General features: G+C 77.2%; 7 non-coding genes across 7 annotated transcripts; all 7 read right to left on the minus strand.

The window, feature by feature from the left end:
• Window positions 1–520: 520 nt before the first annotated feature.
• On the minus strand, window positions 521–639 carry LOC144309833 (5S ribosomal RNA). The gene has a single exon (XR_013375725.1). It is a non-coding gene; the product is annotated as a 5S ribosomal RNA (ribosomal RNA).
• Window positions 640–2740: 2101 nt separating this feature from the next.
• Window positions 2741–2859, minus strand: LOC144309834 (5S ribosomal RNA). The gene has a single exon (XR_013375726.1). It is a non-coding gene; the product is annotated as a 5S ribosomal RNA (ribosomal RNA).
• Window positions 2860–4567: 1708 nt separating this feature from the next.
• LOC144309835 (5S ribosomal RNA) lies at window positions 4568–4686 on the minus strand. Its single transcript, XR_013375727.1, has one exon. It is a non-coding gene; the product is annotated as a 5S ribosomal RNA (ribosomal RNA).
• Window positions 4687–6362: 1676 nt separating this feature from the next.
• On the minus strand, window positions 6363–6481 carry LOC144309836 (5S ribosomal RNA). The gene has a single exon (XR_013375728.1). It is a non-coding gene; the product is annotated as a 5S ribosomal RNA (ribosomal RNA).
• Window positions 6482–8164: 1683 nt separating this feature from the next.
• Window positions 8165–8283, minus strand: LOC144309837 (5S ribosomal RNA). The gene has a single exon (XR_013375729.1). It is a non-coding gene; the product is annotated as a 5S ribosomal RNA (ribosomal RNA).
• Window positions 8284–9983: 1700 nt separating this feature from the next.
• On the minus strand, window positions 9984–10102 carry LOC144309838 (5S ribosomal RNA). The gene has a single exon (XR_013375730.1). It is a non-coding gene; the product is annotated as a 5S ribosomal RNA (ribosomal RNA).
• Window positions 10103–11804: 1702 nt separating this feature from the next.
• Window positions 11805–11923, minus strand: LOC144309788 (5S ribosomal RNA). Its single transcript, XR_013375680.1, has one exon. It is a non-coding gene; the product is annotated as a 5S ribosomal RNA (ribosomal RNA).
• Between the last annotated feature and the right edge of the window lie 482 nt (window positions 11924–12405).

Raw genomic sequence — 12405 nt, forward strand, 5'->3', positions numbered from 1 at the left:
GGGCCTGGGGCGGGGCGAGGAGGGCCCGCAGGCAGGCCCGGCCCCCGGCCCCCGGCTCCCAAGCACCCCCCCCTCGGCCCCACCGAGGGCCTCGCAGGCCTGCGAGGACGGGATCCAGCCCCCACCCGTCTCCCCCCAGCGACCGCACCGCCCCCCCGCGCCCCCGCCCCGAGGTTCCGGCTGTCGCCCCGTCCCCTCCCTGGCCCCTTCGGGCCCCCTCGGCCCCCTCGGCCCCCTGGGACGCGCGGCCGGCTAGGATGCGGGTGGGCGTCGTTGAAGGGCTGCGAGGTTGAAGGGCTGGGAGGAAGAGGAGGTGTGTGGTGTATGTAGTGGCGTCCTGCCCGTGCAGCGGGCGCCCTCGGTGCCCCGCGGCGCCCTGCGGTGGTCCCGGCGGGGCGGGGGCCATGGCAGGGGTCGCCCGGAGGGCGCCGCCGCCGCCGCCGCCGCCGCCGCCGCCGCCGCCGCGTTGGGCGAGGGGGTGTTGGCGGCAAAGGGACGGACAGGAAGGCCGAAGAAAAAAAGCCTACAGCACCCGGTATTCCCAGGCGGTCTCCCATCCAAGTACTAACCAGGCCCGACCCTGCTTAGCTTCCGAGATCAGACGAGATCGGGCGCGTTCAGGGTGGTATGGCCGTAGACGTCCGCGCCTGCCGCTGGGCGCCCCAAGAGCCTGCTCTGCGCCTCTCCAGGCCGGGCGCCCGCCGCTCCTCAGCCCTCCTCCGCCCGCCCTGTGCGGCCCGCCTGAACGCCTGCCTGCCTGCCTGCCTGCCTGCATGCTCGCCTGCCGGCCCGACTGATGGACTGACCGCCTCCCGCGCCGCGCCCGGGGTGGCGGAGGGCGCCTGCCCGGGCCGGGGGGTGGGGGACAAGACGCGTCCCGCACCCCGGAGCCGAGTCTGTCGCGGGAGCCCGGGCGCGCTCCCGTCCCCGGCCTGTCGGGCTCGTCGCCGCCGCTCGGCTCCCCGGATGGCACGCCGCCCCACATCGGGCCGCTCGCTGGGGGCCGGGGGCCGGGGGCCGGGGGCCGGGGGCTGGGGCCTGGGGGCTGCGGGGGGGTGTCGGGGTGTGCCGCGGGCCGGGGCCGGCGCCGGCGGGCCCCTGGCCTCTCCTGTTCTTCAGCCCGCCTGGCTCAAAGCCAAGCCGGGGCCGCCCGCGCCGCCGGACCCCATCGTCGCACAGGCAGGGACACAGACACAGGTGCCCACGACACACACACACACAGACAGACGGAAGGACACAGGCACTCGGAGCTGGGCCACACGGCCTGTGGGGGCGAGGCAGCCACCCCGCCGGAGGGGCGCAGGCCCTGGAGCTGCGTCAGGAGCCCTGGCAGCCGCAGGCCCTGCAGCCACGCGGTCAGGGATGCCGTTCCGCTCCCATTCCTGCCCATCAGCCGAACCGCCGCGGGGCCGTGTGCCTGCGTGCGTGCGCGGCGCCCTGGCCCAGGCGCGGAGCGAGTGTCTGTGGTGTGTCTTGCTGTGTCCCGAGCGGCTCTTTTGGGCCTGGGTGCCGGCCGCCCCCGCGTCGCTGTGGTCTTGGCTGTCGCGGGGTCACGGAGCGCGGAGCCCGGCGCCAACGGGGGGCCTGAGGCCCCCGGCGGTCGGGCCGTCTGGTTGGTGTCCTGGGCACGCGGAGCGTGGACCCCGGGGCTGAGGGCCGAAGGGACGGTGGTCCGCGGGGGACGGAGGGCATGTCCTTCGGAGAGAAGGTGCAGGCGGGCCCGGGCCGAAGGTGGGGGGGTGTTGCGGGTGGCTGGGTGGCTTGGTCGCTGGGGGCGGTGCTAGGGGCTGGGGGCGGGCCTGGGGGCGGGGCCTGGGGCGGGGCGAGGAGGGCCCGCAGGCAGGCCCGGCCCCCGGCCCCCGGCTCCCAAGCACCCCCCCCTCGGCCCCACCGAGGGCCTCGCAGGCCTGCGAGGACGGGATCCAGCCCCCACCCGTCTCCCCCCAGCGACCGCACCGCCCCCCCGCGCCCCCGCCCCGAGGTTCCGGCTGTCGCCCCGTCCCCTCCCTGGGCCCCTTCGGGCCCCCTCGGCCCCCTCGGCCCCCCGGGGCTGAGGGCCGAAGGGACGGTGGTCCGCGGGGGACGGAGGGCATGTCCTTCGGAGAGAAGGTGCAGGCGGGCCCGGGCCGAAGGTGGGGGGGTGTTGCGGGTGGCTGGGTGGCTTGGTCGCTGGGGGCGGTGCCAGGGAATTGCTAGGGGCTGGGGGCGGGCCTGGGGGCGGGGCCTGGGGCGGGGCGAGGAGGGCCCGCAGGCAGGCCCGGCCCCCGGCCCCCGGCCTCCAAGCACCCCCCCCCTCGGCCCCACCGAGGGCCTCGCAGGCCTGCGAGGACGGGATCCAGCCCCCACCCGTCTCCCCCCAGCGACCGCACCGCCCCCCCGCGCCCCCGCCCCGAGGTTCCGGCTGTCGCCCCGTCCCCTCCCTGGGCCCCTTCGGGCCCCCTCGGCCCCCTCGGCCCCCTGGGACGCGCGGCCGGCTAGGATGCGGGTGGGCGTCGTTGAAGGGCTGCGAGGTTGAAGGGCTGGGAGGAAGAGGAGGTGTGTGGTGTATGTAGTGGCGTCCTGCCCGTGCAGCGGGCGCCCTCGGTGCCCCGCGGCGCCCTGCGGTGGTCCCGGCGGGGCGGGGGCCATGGCAGGGGTCGTCCGGAGGGCGCCGCCGCCGCCGCCGCCGCCGCCGCCGCCGCCGCGTTGGGCGAGGGGGGTGTTGGCGGCAAAGGGACGGACAGGAAGGCCGAAGAAAAAAAGCCTACAGCACCCGGTATTCCCAGGCGGTCTCCCATCCAAGTACTAACCAGGCCCGACCCTGCTTAGCTTCCGAGATCAGACGAGATCGGGCGCGTTCAGGGTGGTATGGCCGTAGACGTCCGCGCCTGCCGCTGGGCGCCCCAAGAGCCTGCTCTGCGCCTCTCCAGGCCGGGCGCCCGCCGCTCCTCAGCCCTCCTCCGCCCGCCCTGTGCGGCCCGCCTGAACGCCTGCCTGCCTGCCTGCCTGCCTGCCTGCCTGCCTGCATGCTCGCCTGCCGGCCCGACTGATGGACTGACCGCCTCCCGCGCCGCGCCCGGGGTGGCGGAGGGCGCCTGCCCGGGCCGGGGGGTGGGGGCCAAGACGCGTCCCGCACCCCGGAGCCGAGTCTGTCGCGGGAGCCCGGGCGCGCTCCCGTCCCCGGCCTGTCGGGCTCGTCGCCGCCGCTCGGCTCCCCGGATGGCACGCCGCCCCACATCGGGCCGCTCGCTGGGGGCCGGGGGCCGGGGGCCGGGGGCCGGGGGCTGGGGCCTGGGGGCTGCGGGGGGGTGTCGGGGTGTGCCGCGGGCCGGGGCCGGCGCCGGCGGGCCCCTGGCCTCTCCTGTTCTTCAGCCCGCCTGGCTCAAAGCCAAGCCGGGGCCGCCCGCGCCGCCGGACCCCATCGTCGCACAGGCAGGGACACAGACACAGGTGCCCACGACACACACACACACAGACAGACGGAAGGACACAGGCACTCGGAGCTGGGCCACACGGCCTGTGGGGGCGAGGCAGCCACCCCGCCGGAGGGGCGCAGGCCCTGGAGCTGCGTCAGGAGCCCTGGCAGCCGCAGGCCCTGCAGCCACGGGGTCAGGGATGCCGTTCCGCTCCCATTCCTGCCCATCAGCCGAACCGCCGCGGGGCCGTGTGCCTGCGTGCGTGCGCGGCGCCCTGGCCCAGGCGCGGAGCGAGTGTCTGTGGTGTGTCTTGCTGTGTCCCGAGCGGCTCTTTTGGGCCTGGGTGCCGGCCGCCCCCGCGTCGCTGTGGTCTTGGCTGTCGCGGGGTCACGGAGCGCGGAGCCCGGCGCCAACGGGGGGCCTGAGGCCCCCGGCGGTCGGGCCGTCTGGTTGGTGTCCTGGGCACGCGGAGCGTGGACCCCGGGGCTGAGGGCCGAAGGGACGGTGGTCCGCGGGGGACGGAGGGCATGTCCTTCGGAGAGAAGGTGCAGGCGGGCCCGGGCCGAAGGTGGGGGGGGTGTTGCGGGTGGCTGGGTGGCTTGGTCGCTGGGGGCGGTGCTAGGGGCTGGGGGCGGGCCTGGGGGCGGGGCCTGGGGCGGGGCGAGGAGGGCCCGCAGGCAGGCCCGGCCCCCGGCCCCCGGCTCCCAAGCACCCCCCCCCTCGGCCCCACCGAGGGCCTCGCAGGCCTGCGAGGACGGGATCCAGCCCCCACCCGTCTCCCCCCAGCGACCGCACCGCCCCCCCGCGCCCCCGCCCCGAGGTTCCGGCTGTCGCCCCGTCCCCTCCCTGGGCCCCTTCGGGCCCCCTCGGCCCCCTCGGCCCCCTGGGACGCGCGGCCGGCTAGGATGCGGGTGGGCGTCGTTGAAGGGCTGCGAGGTTGAAGGGCTGGGAGGAAGAGGAGGTGTGTGGTGTATGTAGTGGCGTCCTGCCCGTGCAGCGGGCGCCCTCGGTGCCCCGCGGCGCCCTGCGGTGGTCCCGGCGGGGCGGGGGCCATGGCAGGGGTCGTCCGGAGGGCGCCGCCGCCGCCGCCGCCGCCGCCGCCGCCGCCGCCGCCGCGTTGGGCGAGGGGGGTGTTGGCGGCAAAGGGACGGACAGGAAGGCCGAAGAAAAAAAGCCTACAGCACCCGGTATTCCCAGGCGGTCTCCCATCCAAGTACTAACCAGGCCCGACCCTGCTTAGCTTCCGAGATCAGACGAGATCGGGCGCGTTCAGGGTGGTATGGCCGTAGACGTCCGCGCCTGCCGCTGGGCGCCCCAAGAGCCTGCTCTGCGCCTCTCCAGGCCGGGCGCCCGCCGCTCCTCAGCCCTCCTCCGCCCGCCCTGTGCGGCCCGCCTGAACGCCTGCCTGCCTGCCTGCCTGCCTGCCTGCCTGCATGCTCGCCTGCCGGCCCGACTGATGGACTGACCGCCTCCCGCGCCGCGCCCGGGGTGGCGGAGGGCGCCTGCCCGGGCCGGGGGGTGGGGGCCAAGACGCGTCCCGCACCCCGGAGCCGAGTCTGTCGCGGGAGCCCGGGCGCGCTCCCGTCCCCGGCCTGTCGGGCTCGTCGCCGCCGCTCGGCTCCCCGGATGGCACGCCGCCCCACATCGGGCCGCTCGCTGGGGGCCGGGGGCCGGGGGCCGGGGGCTGGGGCCTGGGGGCTGCGGGGGGGTGTCGGGGTGTGCCGCGGGCCGGGGCCGGCGCCGGCGGGCCCCTGGCCTCTCCTGTTCTTCAGCCCGCCTGGCTCAAAGCCAAGCCGGGGCCGCCCGCGCCGCCGGACCCCATCGTCGCACAGGCAGGGACACAGACACAGGTGCCCACGACACACACACACACAGACAGACGGAAGGACACAGGCACTCGGAGCTGGGCCACACGGCCTGTGGGGGCGAGGCAGCCACCCCGCCGGAGGGGCGCAGGCCCTGGAGCTGCGTCAGGAGCCCTGGCAGCCGCAGGCCCTGCAGCCACGGGGTCAGGGATGCCGTTCCGCTCCCATTCCTGCCCATCAGCCGAACCGCCGCGGGGCCGTGTGCCTGCGTGCGTGCGCGGCGCCCTGGCCCAGGCGCGGAGCGAGTGTCTGTGGTGTGTCTTGCTGTGTCCCGAGCGGCTCTTTGGGCCTGGGTGCCGGCCGCCCCCGCGTCGCCGTGGTCTTGGCTGTCGCGGGGTCCCGGAGCGCGGAGCCCGGCGCCAACGGGGGGCCTGAGGCCCCCGGCGGCCGGGCCGTCTGGTTGGTGTCCTGGGCACGCGGAGCGTGGACCCCGGGGCTGAGGGCCGAAGGGACGGTGGTCCGCGGGGGACGGAGGGCATGTCCTTCGGAGAGAAGGTGCAGGCGGGCCCGGGCCGAAGGTGGGGGGGGTGTTGCGGGTGGCTGGGTGGCTTGGTCGCTGGGGGCGGTGCTAGGGGCTGGGGGCGGGCCTGGGGGCGGGGCCTGGGGCGGGGCGAGGAGGGCCCGCATGCAGGCCCGGCCCCCGGCCCCCAAGCACCCCCCCCTCGGCCCCACCGAGGGCCTCGCAGGCCTGCGAGGACGGGATCCAGCCCCCACCCGTCTCCCCCCAGCGACCGCACCGCCCCCCCGCGCCCCCGCCCCGAGGTTCCGGCTGTCGCCCCGTCCCCTCCCTGGGCCCCTTCGGGCCCCCTCGGCCCCCTCGGCCCCCTGGGACGCGCGGCCGGCTAGGATGCGGGTGGGCGTCGTTGAAGGGCTGCGAGGTTGAAGGGCTGGGAGGAAGAGGAGGTGTGTGGTGTATGTAGTGGCGTCCTGCCCGTGCAGCGGGCGCCCTCGGTGCCCCGCGGCGCCCTGCGGTGGTCCCGGCGGGGCGGGGGCCATGGCAGGGGTCGTCCGGAGGGCGCCGCCGCCGCCGCCGCCGCCGCCGCCGCGTTGGGCGAGGGGGGTGTTGGCGGCAAAGGGACGGACAGGAAGGCCGAAGAAAAAAAGCCTACAGCACCCGGTATTCCCAGGCGGTCTCCCATCCAAGTACTAACCAGGCCCGACCCTGCTTAGCTTCCGAGATCAGACGAGATCGGGCGCGTTCAGGGTGGTATGGCCGTAGACGTCCGCGCCTGCCGCTGGGCGCCCCAAGAGCCTGCTCTGCGCCTCTCCAGGCCGGGCGCCCGCCGCTCCTCAGCCCTCCTCCGCCCGCCCTGTGCGGCCCGCCTGAACGCCTGCCTGCCTGCCTGCCTGCCTGCATGCTCGCCTGCCGGCCCGACTGATGGACTGACCGCCTCCCGCGCCGCGCCCGGGGTGGCGGAGGGCGCCTGCCCGGGCCGGGGGGTGGGGGCCAAGACGCGTCCCGCACCCCGGAGCCGAGTCTGTCGCGGGAGCCCGGGCGCGCTCCCGTCCCCGGCCTGTCGGGCTCGTCGCCGCCGCTCGGCTCCCCGGATGGCACGCCGCCCCACATCGGGCCGCTCGCTGGGGGCCGGGGGCCGGGGGCCGGGGGCCGGGGGCTGGGGCCTGGGGGCTGCGGGGGGGTGTCGGGGTGTGCCGCGGGCCGGGGCCGGCGCCGGCGGGCCCCTGGCCTCTCCTGTTCTTCAGCCCGCCTGGCTCAAAGCCAAGCCGGGGCCGCCCGCGCCGCCGGACCCCATCGTCGCACAGGCAGGGACACAGACACAGGTGCCCACGACACACACACACACAGACAGACGGAAGGACACAGGCACTCGGAGCTGGGCCACACGGCCTGTGGGGGCGAGGCAGCCACCCCGCCGGAGGGGCGCAGGCCCTGGAGCTGCGTCAGGAGCCCTGGCAGCCGCAGGCCCTGCAGCCACGGGGTCAGGGATGCCGTTCCGCTCCCATTCCTGCCCATCAGCCGAACCGCCGCGGGGCCGTGTGCCTGCGTGCGTGCGCGGCGCCCTGGCCCAGGCGCGGAGCGAGTGTCTGTGGTGTGTCTTGCTGTGTCCCGAGCGGCTCTTTTGGGCCTGGGTGCCGGCCGCCCCCGCGTCGCTGTGGTCTTGGCTGTCGCGGGGTCACGGAGCGCGGAGCCCGGCGCCAACGGGGGGCCTGAGGCCCCCGGCGGTCGGGCCGTCTGGTTGGTGTCCTGGGCACGCGGAGCGTGGACCCCGGGGCTGAGGGCCGAAGGGACGGTGGTCCGCGGGGGACGGAGGGCATGTCCTTCGGAGAGAAGGTGCAGGCGGGCCCGGGCCGAAGGTGGGGGGGGTGTTGCGGGTGGCTGGGTGGCTTGGTCGCTGGGGGCGGTGCTAGGGGCTGGGGGCGGGCCTGGGGGCGGGGCCTGGGGCGGGGCGAGGAGGGCCCGCAGGCAGGCCCGGCCCCCGGCCCCCGGCTCCCAAGCACCCCCCGCTCGGCCCCACCGAGGGCCTCGCAGGCCTGCGAGGACGGGATCCAGCCCCCACCCGTCTCCCCCCAGCGACCGCACCGCCCCCCCGCGCCCCCGCCCCGAGGTTCCGGCTGTCGCCCCGTCCCCTCCCTGGGCCCCTTCGGGCCCCCTCGGCCCCCTCGGCCCCCTGGGACGCGCGGCCGGCTAGGATGCGGGTGGGCGTCGTTGAAGGGCTGCGAGGTTGAAGGGCTGGGAGGAAGAGGAGGTGTGTGGTGTATGTAGTGGCGTCCTGCCCGTGCAGCGGGCGCCCTCGGTGCCCCGCGGCGCCCTGCGGTGGTCCCGGCGGGGCGGGGGCCATGGCAGGGGTCGTCCGGAGGGCGCCGCCGCCGCCGCCGCCGCCGCCGCCGCGTTGGGCGAGGGGGGTGTTGGCGGCAAAGGGACGGACAGGAAGGCCGAAGAAAAAAAGCCTACAGCACCCGGTATTCCCAGGCGGTCTCCCATCCAAGTACTAACCAGGCCCGACCCTGCTTAGCTTCCGAGATCAGACGAGATCGGGCGCGTTCAGGGTGGTATGGCCGTAGACGTCCGCGCCTGCCGCTGGGCGCCCCAAGAGCCTGCTCTGCGCCTCTCCAGGCCGGGCGCCCGCCGCTCCTCAGCCCTCCTCCGCCCGCCCTGTGCGGCCCGCCTGAACGCCTGCCTGCCTGCCTGCCTGCCTGCCTGCCTGCATGCTCGCCTGCCGGCCCGACTGATGGACTGACCGCCTCCCGCGCCGCGCCCGGGGTGGCGGAGGGCGCCTGCCCGGGCCGGGGGGTGGGGGCCAAGACGCGTCCCGCACCCCGGAGCCGAGTCTGTCGCGGGAGCCCGGGCGCGCTCCCGTCCCCGGCCTGTCGGGCTCGTCGCCGCCGCTCGGCTCCCCGGATGGCACGCCGCCCCACATCGGGCCGCTCGCTGGGGGCCGGGGGCCGGGGGCCGGGGGCCGGGGGCTGGGGCCTGGGGGCTGCGGGGGGGTGTCGGGGTGTGCCGCGGGCCGGGGCCGGCGCCGGCGGGCCCCTGGCCTCTCCTGTTCTTCAGCCCGCCTGGCTCAAAGCCAAGCCGGGGCCGCCCGCGCCGCCGGACCCCATCGTCGCACAGGCAGGGACACAGACACAGGTGCCCACGACACACACACACACAGACAGACGGAAGGACACAGGCACTCGGAGCTGGGCCACACGGCCTGTGGGGGCGAGGCAGCCACCCCGCCGGAGGGGCGCAGGCCCTGGAGCTGCGTCAGGAGCCCTGGCAGCCGCAGGCCCTGCAGCCACGGGGTCAGGGATGCCGTTCCGCTCCCATTCCTGCCCATCAGCCGAACCGCCGCGGGGCCGTGTGCCTGCGTGCGTGCGCGGCGCCCTGGCCCAGGCGCGGAGCGAGTGTCTGTGGTGTGTCTTGCTGTGTCCCGAGCGGCTCTTTTGGGCCTGGGTGCCGGCCGCCCCCGCGTCGCTGTGGTCTTGGCTGTCGCGGGGTCACGGAGCGCGGAGCCCGGCGCCAACGGGGGGCCTGAGGCCCCCGGCGGTCGGGCCGTCTGGTTGGTGTCCTGGGCACGCGGAGCGTGGACCCCGGGGCTGAGGGCCGAAGGGACGGTGGTCCGCGGGGGACGGAGGGCATGTCCTTCGGAGAGAAGGTGCAGGCGGGCCCGGGCCGAAGGTGGGGGGGGTGTTGCGGGTGGCTGGGTGGCTTGGTCGCTGGGGGCGGTGCTAGGGGCTGGGGGCGGGCCTGGGGGCGGGGCCTGGGGCGGGGCGAGGAGGGCCCGCAGGCAGGCCCGGCCCCCGGCCCCCGGCTCCCAAGCACCCCCCCCTCGGCCCCACGGAGGGCCTCGCAGGCCTGCGAGGACGGGATCCAGCCCCCACCCGTCTCCCCCCAGCGACCGCACCGCCCCCCCGCGCCCCCGCCCCGAGGTTCCGGCTGTCGCCCCGTCCCCTCCCTGGGCCCCTTCGGGCCCCCTCGGCCCCCTCGGCCCCCTGGGACGCGCGGCCGGCTAGGATGCGGGTGGGCGTCGTTGAAGGGCTGCGAGGTTGAAGGGCTGGGAGGAAGAGGAGGTGTGTGGTGTATGTAGTGGCGTCCTGCCCGTGCAGCGGGCGCCCTCGGTGCCCCGCGGCGCCCTGCGGTGGTCCCGGCGGGGCGGGGGCCATGGCAGGGGTCGTCCGGAGGGCGCCGCCGCCGCCGCCGCCGCCGCCGCCGCCGCCGCCGCGTTGGGCGAGGGGGGTGTTGGCGGCAAAGGGACGGACAGGAAGGCCGAAGAAAAAAAGCCTACAGCACCCGGTATTCCCAGGCGGTCTCCCATCCAAGTACTAACCAGGCCCGACCCTGCTTAGCTTCCGAGATCAGACGAGATCGGGCGCGTTCAGGGTGGTATGGCCGTAGACGTCCGCGCCTGCCGCTGGGCGCCCCAAGAGCCTGCTCTGCGCCTCTCCAGGCCGGGCGCCCGCCGCTCCTCAGCCCTCCTCCGCCCGCCCTGTGCGGCCCGCCTGAACGCCTGCCTGCCTGCCTGCCTGCCTGCCTGCCTGCATGCTCGCCTGCCGGCCCGACTGATGGACTGACCGCCTCCCGCGCCGCGCCCGGGGTGGCGGAGGGCGCCTGCCCGGGCCGGGGGGTGGGGGCCAAGACGCGTCCCGCACCCCGGAGCCGAGTCTGTCGCGGGAGCCCGGGCGCGCTCCCGTCCCCGGCCTGTCGGGCTCGTCGCCGCCGCTCGGCTCCCCGGATGGCACGCCGCCCCACATCGGGCCGCTCGCTGGGGGCCGGGGGCCGGGGGCCGGGGGCCGGGGGCTGGGGCCTGGGGGCTGCGGGGGGGTGTCGGGGTGTGCCGCGGGCCGGGGCCGGCGCCGGCGGGCCCCTGGCCTCTCCTGTTCTTCAGCCCGCCTGGCTCAAAGCCAAGCCGGGGCCGCCCGCGCCGCCGGACCCCATCGTCGCACAGGCAGGGACACAGACACAGGTGCCCACGACACACACACACACAGACAGACGGAAGGACACAGGCACTCGGAGCTGGGCCACACGGCCTGTGGGGGCGAGGCAGCCACCCCGCCGGAGGGGCGCAGGCCCTGGAGCTGCGTCAGGAGCCCTGGCAGCCGCAGGCCCTGCAGCCACGGGGTCAGGGATGCCGTTCCGCTCCCATTCCTGCCCATCAGCCGAACCGCCGCGGGGCCGTGTGCCTGCGTGCGTGCGCGGCGCCCTGGCCCAGGCGCGGAGCGAGTGTCTGTGGTGTGTCTTGCTGTGTCCCGAGCGGCTCTTTGGGCCTGGGTGCCGGCCGCCCCCGCGTCGCTGTGGTCTTGGCTGTCGCGGGGTCACGGAGCGCGGATCCCGGCGCCAACGGGGGGCCTGAGGCCCCCGGCGGTCGGGCCGTCTGGTTGGTGTCCTGGGCACGCGGAGCGTGGACCCCGGGGCTGAGGGCCGAAGGGACGGTGGTCCGCGGGGGACGGAGGGCATGTCCTTCGGAGAGAAGGTGCAGGCGGGCCCGGGCCGAAGGTGGGGGGGGTGTTGCGGGTGGCTGGGTGGCTTGGTCGCTGGGGGCGGTGCTAGGGGCTGGGGGCGGGCCTGGGGGCGGGGCCTGGGGCGGGGCGAGGAGGGCCCGCAGGCAGGCCCGGCCCCCGGCCCCCGGCTCCCAAGCACCCCCCCCTCGGCCCCACGGAGGGCCTCGCAGGCCTGCGAGGACGGGATCCAGCCCCCACCCGTCTCCCCCCAGCGACCGCACCGCCCCCCCGCGCCCCCGCCCCGAGGTTCCGGCTGTCGCCCCGTCCCCTCCCTGGGCCCCTTCGGGCCCCCTCGGCCCCCTCGGCCCCCTGGGACGCGCGGCCGGCTAGGATGCGGGTGGGCGTCGTTGAAGGGCTGCGAGGTTGAAGGGCTGGGAGGAAGAGGAGGTGTGTGGTGTATGTAGTGGCGTCCTGCCCGTGCAGCGGGCGCCCTCGGTGCCCCGCGGCGCCCTGCGGTGGTCCCGGCGGGGCGGGGGCCATGGCAGGGGTCGTCCGGAGGGCGCCGCCGTCGCCGCCGCCGCCGCCGCCGCCGCCGCCGCCGCGTTGGGCGAGGGGGGTGTTGGCGGCAAAGGGACGGACAGGAAGGCCGAAGAAAAAAAGCCTACAGCACCCGGTATTCCCAGGCGGTCTCCCATCCAAGTACTAACCAGGCCCGAACCTGCTTAGCTTCCGAGATCAGACGAGATCGGGCGCGTTCAGGGTGGTATGGCCGTAGACGTCCGCGCCTGCCGCTGGGCGCCCCAAGAGCCTGCTCTGCGCCTCTCCAGGCCGGGCGCCCGCCGCTCCTCATCCCTCCTCCGCCCGCCCTGTGCGGCCCGCCTGAACGCCTGCCTGCCTGCCTGCCTGCCTGCCTGCATGCTCGCCTGCCGGCCCGACTGATGGACTGACCGCCTCCCGCGCCGCGCCCGGGGTGGCGGAGGGCGCCTGCCCGGGCCGGGGGGTGGGGGCCAAGACGCGTCCCGCACCCCGGAGCCGAGTCTGTCGCGGGAGCCCGGGCGCGCTCCCGTCCCCGGCCTGTCGGGCTCGTCGCCGCCGCTCGGCTCCCCGGATGGCACGCCGCCCCACATCGGGCCGCTCGCTGGGGGCCGGGGGCCGGGGGCCGGGGGCCGGGGGCTGGGGCCTGGGGGCTGCGGGGGGGTGTCGGGGTGTGCCGCGGGCCGGGGCCGGCGCCGGCGGGCCCCTGGCCTCTCCTGTTCTTC

The sequence above is a fragment of the Canis aureus genome, unplaced genomic scaffold (genome assembly GCF_053574225.1).
Source record: "Canis aureus isolate CA01 unplaced genomic scaffold, VMU_Caureus_v.1.0 ptg000210l_RagTag, whole genome shotgun sequence".
NCBI lineage: Eukaryota > Metazoa > Chordata > Mammalia > Carnivora > Canidae > Canis > Canis aureus.